Raw genomic sequence first — 7,759 nt, 5'->3', positions numbered from 1 at the left:
ATTAGTAGACTTACTCTAACAGAATCAGACCACACTAAAATAACCAGACAAATATCACAAGACATATGTGAGTTACTAGCTAGAGAAAACGTTGGGCTGAAATACGGTACTTCTCAACAGAATTAGTACAATAAAGGATTTAACCATTCAGGATAACGTGCCATCTGTGTTGCAGTCTTTATCCGGAAAAGTCCAGTTTAAATGCTTACCCCATCCTTACAATCTCATCCTGTCTAGCAATGCTAGATTTGGTGTTGGGAATTACAGGAGGTTGAACAAACTTGATTCATAGAAGCTGAAGGGCAATTTCAGTGCAACCACTTCAGGCACACATATAGCCTGTATTCACTGAGAGGGAATCTTTCCATCCCTACCTCTTTTTTTTTCTTTTGAATTTGATTTTTCATACAATTAAGTATGGAGAAAATATTTGTATTTATATGAACTATTTGTGACTGATGTGATATTCGCTTAAGTCTGAAATGTCTTACCTATTTAGAAATATGTACTATTGTTAGATCTCAAAGGAATTCATGAGCAAAGACAATACCATTGCTCTGTTGTGACTAATGAGCAAGTTAAGATAAAGGAGGAATGGAACCAGCATATAGGAACATGATGTGCTTAAAGTGTGCTGAAGTTGTCCTTCAGTCTGGAAGTCAAGATTGCTCAGCTTTCTAGTTGTCAATGGAGCACTACTCCATTGTGGTGGAGAGAAGGATGGGATGGGCCTTGAGATCTGACCTTTCTGGATGACAGTTGAAACATGTTAACAGTGCAGTAATCCTGGTAAAGGATTTGAGGAAGAACTAGTTCTAACTAATGGTAAAGCAGTCTGACTGTTTTGGACAAAATGGAGTAATGATGTTTTACTGTTGTTTGTGTTTCTTCCCGGGTTTACTGGCCCTCATTTACAGAGTAATCGGCGAACTACAATTCTAATAACCGAGCTGTTTCCTGCTACCTCGGGCTCCTCTCTACAGGGCAGCTCTAAGAACACACAAAACGCATTTTACGCTGGACCAAAGCCATATCTGAAACAATGCTATATTTGAAAGTCTCCTGAATAAACTGGCTCTGTTCCTTATCCTTTGTTTTGTGTGGGTGGTGGCTTAATCTAGCTACCAACAAAAGTAACATTGCTGAGGCAGGCCGGGCTGAGCGGTGCTGATACTTCCTTGTGAGTTAACCTCAGTTTTCACCGAGCATGGTTGTGGCTGAGCCATCTTACACTCAGTTTCTCTCCTTCAGTTAAAAAAGTAGTATCTCCTGGCTATTGCATCAAACCATTTACATAGAGATAGGTTTCTAAAGATTTAAAATCACGGGAAACCATTTTGGAACACAGGATTGGGAAGTGACATCCAGGCCTACTTCTGATACTCATTAAGCACATCTCACATTGACTACACTGCATCTTGATTTTCTAAATGAGGATAATGCCATAGTCATGTTGCACATGGCTATGGAGAGGGCAGGCTGCTCCATCCAGCAAGCTAATGCCAAATGGTGGCTTTTGGGGAGGAATTTCTCTGAATATAGGGAAAGTTCCAGAAATAATTTGGTTCTGTATTGCAATATATGACTGCAGAGCAGTTCAAGGGGTCCTGGTGATGTGCTGCTGGACATAGGAGGAGCTCTGTTACTGAAGATTTAACTGGTAATCTGGTTTGAAATAATAATCATACCTTGCTGTCTCTTACTCAGAAACGCTTCACAACAACCTTCTATCACAGAACCCCCCTTGGGACGTGAGTTTAGGTGGGAGGAGTGAGGAATCTCGCTGTTTTGTTTCTCAGCAGGGAAGACTGTTACCACTGGTAACATTTTTCCTCCCTCTCTATGCCTTTGTATGGAGGCAAGAGAGATTTTATCACTTGTTTCTGTCACTACCAAACCGTAGAATAAAGCACTTGATTTGCATTTCATATACTGTTTTTACAATGTATGAAGAATAATATTTGTATTGAGCTGTTAAATATTGACAATAGTCCCACCCTATTTATCAAATACTGACAGCTGACCAAGCAAAGGAGTAAAAATTATTTGGAAATTTGTATCTTCTTGAAGCCTTTAAATATATTTCTAGAGGTTGGAGACTTTCCCAGTTCACACAGCTACTCTAATAGCTAGAAATAGTTTCTCCCTTCCTTATGCCAAGAACTCAATTAAGAAATATATAGCAGAAGGGAGGCACTTCTAGGAGCTGAATTCTTTTAACAGTTCTAGATAGAAGAAGAAAAAAAGGAAAAAAAAAATCTTTGTCTGAAAACAATATCAGTGGAAAGTCAGCCTGAATCAAAGCTCTGAATTTGAAAATTTGGGGGCTTTGGGATGGAGATGGTGGGGCTGAACAATAGTTCTGAACATCACAAATTCCAGCTCCTTCCTGACTGTGCCTTTGTTCAGCAGTGTTCTCTCCAAGACCTTGGCTCTGCTTTTGGGTGGAGTACTCACTTGGTACATTGTCAGTGCAAACAACACTGAACTTGTCTGAACACAGAGTGTGAACTCCTACTAAGAGTGACTGCCGAAAACCATGGATCTATGACAGTTAGTACTGTTCTTTGAGAGCATCGTTTCACATGAGAGCAGTAATTCCCTGAGATTCAGCTACTACTGAGTACTGCAAAATAACACTGTACGAAAATCATCTTCTTCCTCAACTATAACTGACCAGAAGATAGTAAGTATATTATACTAGTGGAAAAAAACCACTCAGTGAAGAAAGTGCTGTTGTCTTTCATTAGTGGTATCCATACACAGTACATTTCAGTTTGCTGATAGTGTACATCCTCTTTTAAAAAGTAAAGTTTTCTTCAGGCTCTTGAAAAGGAGGAGGCTTCCATGGACTTAGGTTATACACCTATATAAATCCAAAAAGGCTAGAAATAAGTCACCATTTGCTTCTTAGAAGTCAACGTAGATGGATAATGCAGAAAACCTGAATTGTAGTCTTGTTCTGCCACTGATTTACTGCATAAATGAATTTATGCTCAGCCTCCAGATTGCAGCTAATCCCAGTTGTGATGGGAATATGTCAAAGGAAACATATTTCTAACAATCATAAAGATACTGGCCCAGATAAATCTGAGTATCTCATAAAAAAAACCCAACCCAAACCAAACAAAAAAACCCAACAGAGTATAAACATTCTTTCAGCTTTTTTTCCGTAGATCTCTCTTCTTATGAGCTAGATCATTAATTATTGTACTTACATGAAGCCACAGATATGAAGAAGCCAGATCTACTGTATTTCCATGTATAAAACCAGAAATTTAACATGCAGTTCCATAACACTTGAAAGATAAGATCTGTTTTATAGCAAACAGACTAATGCAGAAAAGACCAAAACCTGTTCCTGCCTGTTTCAAACAATGAGATAATTTTAGTTCCAGACAAGCTATTTCCTAACATTATCTAAACTATAGCTCATAAAAATTTATTGACTCAACCTTCAAACAGAATAAGAAAACAATGGATCTAAGTATCTTCACTAATGATAACCCAGCTCAGTGCCACAAGGTTACTAATTGTAGTGAGGGTAGCTTATTTTACCCAAATCTACCAGTAGTTTATTTGTTTATTCCTCCTTTTTTTAAAAAATTTAAAATCACAGCAAGGAAGCAGATTTTGTCATGTGCAGATTAAATGCCTTGCCACACAGAATTTACAGATGGTGTCCCAGTCAATATAGGTGATGGTGCTCATATGACAAGTCTTTTCAGTATACCTACTTATGTGGGTAAGACCTGGCATGTGCTTTCAGCACAGGATATTAAGGTGTGAATAACACAAGACAAGGAATATTACTGTGGAGACAAGAGAGTGCCGAGTTTGGGAATTTGCGTTTAAATACCATTACAGTTTGGTAATAATTGCACAATTTCACTTTTTCATAACATTACTGTATTTTAATTTTATTAAGGGGGATAGCATGGGAGGCACCTCTCAACACCTGCTTCCTCCCCCTCCCCCCTTCCTAGTGGTGCATTTTGGCATTTGCATTTTTACCAAAAGTCAAGGAATGTCCAGTGCTGTATTTACTTACGGCACATGCAGGCCCACTGATGTAATAAGAAATGCCAAATCAAATTAAGAATATATGCCAACAGTTTGATAGGTAACTACTGTCTTGGGTAAGGTTATGCACTTAGACTTCTGCAACATTTAATCTGAAGATATGAGGTTGGAGTCAAACCTTCAGATCTTCACTCTGCATCTGCTTCAGTAACACTGATTTCACAAAATCACAGGACAGTTGACATTGGAAAGGACCTCTGGAGATCTAGTCCAAATATCCCCTTGCTCAGAGCAGAGTCAACCAGAGTACACTGCTCAGTGCCATGTCCAGTCAGGTTTTGAATATTACCAAGGATCGAGACTCCACAACCCCTCTGAGTAGCCTGTTCCAGTGTTTGATAAGCCCCACAGTAAAAAAGTTTTTTCTCATGTTTAAATAGAATTCCCTGTATTTTAACCTGATCCTCCTCTACCAAGCGTCAGTCTTCCTTGCTCCAGACTTTCCCACTTCTCAAGGACCCGGGATTCCTGAGGACATATCTTACCAGTAAAGACTAAGGGTGATGAAGGCATTGAGTATCTCGGCCTCCTCCATATTGCTGTCACTGAATCCCCTGCCCCACTCATCTAGTGGGCCCACATTTTCCCTAGTCTTCCTTTTGTTGCCAATAAACTTGTAGATGCCCTTCTTGTAGCTCTTCATGTCTCTTGTGAGATTTTTGGCTTTCCTGACCATCTTCTCATGCTTGGACAGTGTCTCTGTACACCTCCTGGGTGACCTGACACTGCTTCTGCCTTTGTGTGCATCTTTTTCATGCCTGAGCTTTGTCAGCAGCTCTTTGTTTCTCTGTGTGGGCCTCCTGCTACCTTTGGTTTATTTCCCGCCCATTTTAATAGGCCATTCTCAAGCTTAGAGGAGGTCATCCTTGAAAAATCTGTAAGATCTCAGTGACCCCTCTTCTCTCCAGGACCATATCCCACGGGATCCCTGAACAAGCCAAAATCTGCTCTCCTGACGTCCAGGGTTGTGATCCGAATATTTGTTGAAAGAAGGAAATAAAAAATTCCACAACCTGGATAGCTCATGTGAAACCTCTGAAATTAAAAATAAGGAGAAGTTAACCCACTCCTGATGGTAGTGCTACAGAAAAAAAGCTCCAGACATTATTTAAGTCTGTTCCTTGGATACTAACTCTCTCCTTTTCCCCATGAGAACTTGGGGACCCCTCCCCTTTCATGCTCTCCTTTTCAGATCAGTTTTCTTTTTTATTGGTGGAGCAGTGTGACTGGAGCTTCTCCATGCTCTTCTTCAGCATATATACTGTACCTTCCGGCAATCCAGCACAACTGACCTCCAAGCCTGTTTTGCTTCACTCACTGTTGTCAAAACTACACATCTATTATTCATCATTGTTAGAAGACAGGAAGGAAAACTGTAGGTTGATACTGAAGTGGAGCACCCACCCTTCTCCCTAAGGAAACCATCTTCTAAAATCTTCTTCATCCCATGCATCAGCTTGGAAATTTTTAACCAGAAGACATTGCTCATTCCCTAGTATGGAGGAACTAAGTATTAGCTACTTGGAAAAAGAATAATCTCTCAGAAGACCCATTTCTGAAACTATATCGAGTCCAACCATTTCAAACCAATGTCCTTGGACCACTTGAATTTGAATCTAGACACATTCTGAACTCTCACACATCCTCAATCTATGCTACTACTTTTGCCTCAGAACATGATCAAAGCTTACTTTTGTACAGCAGTAACACATAGGAGCCCCAAGAGATCTATACTTTTCATTCTGCATAGACATGATCTCATTATCATTAATCAAAACACATTATAACAATACTTACACACAAAAATGGTCAGAATCAGTGAGTACCCTGGAACAGTTAATGACTGCAGACAGTGTGAGCCCCAGAGTAGGATGGTCAATACAACAGATCTACAGACCAAAAACGATTTTCTGGGATCTTTTTTTCCCCTAGGAATTACAGGCATGAATGTAAGGCATTATGATCATGCATTTTCCTAATACAACACAACTCGTGATAGATTTTGGAAATAATGGCAAAGTGCATGCATCTAAACTATGTTCAGCAGAGATGAGATTTCAAATTTCTGTCTCCTTGAATCCTGGTAAGAGAATTTTCTGTTAGATTATTTGAGTTTTTAACCCACAAGAAGCTGTGATACATGCTTGTCATTACACAATGGTTTTGGCTCATTTTCTTTCATTGTAGTGAGAGAAAGCATACAGGGCAACGCATTCTGTACAAGAGGTTCATGAAAACAGGGGAATTGCAAAATAGAAGAAGTAGATATACCAGTGACAAACAAAAGCAAAAGCAGATGCTCTGGACCTGGATTTCGACACCAAAGCAGTAGTTTACAAACTACCATGAAATTTTCATCTTATTTCTGCACTTCTTCCCCCCGCCCCAGATTCTTTTAAGAAGGAAACCCATCCCAAGTAGATTACAAGCTTCTTTTTTAAACCAAGGGATTAAATTCTTACAGTAAAGGCACAACCTATTCCAACAATAAAAAATAAATAACCAATAACAAATACATAAATAATGCTTTACTGTGCAATAAAGAATTTAAATTTCTAGGGCATGTAAACCAGCAAATCTTTCTTCCAATGTAAATTGCTTTGAAGTATTAAAGAATGGTAGAAATTTCAGTATTACTGAATTATGATCCCACATCATGTAAGAACACGTTTGCTCTCCTCAAGTCATAAACTAACTGCTGGTTCCTTATTAAGTGTATTACTAGTTCAGATATGTTCTCTGGCCTCAGGCCTGCTCAAAACTGCGCTATAAAACAAACCTTCTATTAAAACTTAGTCAGGAGAATAAGATACAGGTCAGACTAGTCCAAGTATTATTTGGTGAACGAAAGATCCTCCTAACTATTTGGACTTTATAGCTCTAGTTATTTTTCAACTGGAATCCATAAATGTTTATCCAGTCTTCCTATGATGTCCTTTGATCTCTTACATTTTTATTTTTAAAAACACAGATAACATTTCTGTATCTATATTAGACAAACGAGTTGGGGTGACAACACAGTGATTTGAAGTTTTGTTTGCATTTTCTCCCAGTATTTATAAACACCAAGGCAGTCCTTCACTGGTTGCCAACGCAAAGAAATTCAAGCTTATACAGAATACCCATGCTGATCTGGTGTTTTTAATATAAGGCAGCTCTATGCTATACAAATGAGATTCCCAATCAGTTGTTTGTGGGGTGTGGTGGTGGGGTATTTTGGGTTTGGGTTTTTTTGGTTGGTTGGTTGGTTGGGTTTTTTTTTAAAGGCATTTACTGTTGTATGACTATCACCAAAGTCTCCAACATTGAACAGAATTTTTAAAGTGGAAAAAATTGAAGGGAAGTATGTCTAAATAAACAAGGCAGAGGTGGTCTTCTGGTGGGAAATTTCTTAATGTTGTGAAACAAACATTCATAAGAAAATTCAGCACAAGAAAACCAGGCTTTAAACAAACAAAAGATGGATGTGAAAATAATCTCTAGGTCATTGGGCAACAAGCAAAGCATGGTCAGGAAAGTGGTGGCATAAAGAGCGTCAGTGTGTGCCTACTCTCCAGAGTCTAAAAGCCCATCACAGTTACTCCACAAAAAAGTGGGGCTGGCACAGCAAGAGCAGGGAGCTACAGTGACACTGTGGGCTACTGAGCAGCACAGACTGACGCACTGAACCAAACTT

This window comes from Accipiter gentilis, chromosome 33, assembly GCF_929443795.1.
Source record: "Accipiter gentilis chromosome 33, bAccGen1.1, whole genome shotgun sequence".
NCBI classification, from domain to species: domain Eukaryota; kingdom Metazoa; phylum Chordata; class Aves; order Accipitriformes; family Accipitridae; genus Astur; species Astur gentilis.
The sequence above is the reverse complement of the archived record's forward strand: the minus strand, read 5'-3'. Positions refer to the sequence as shown.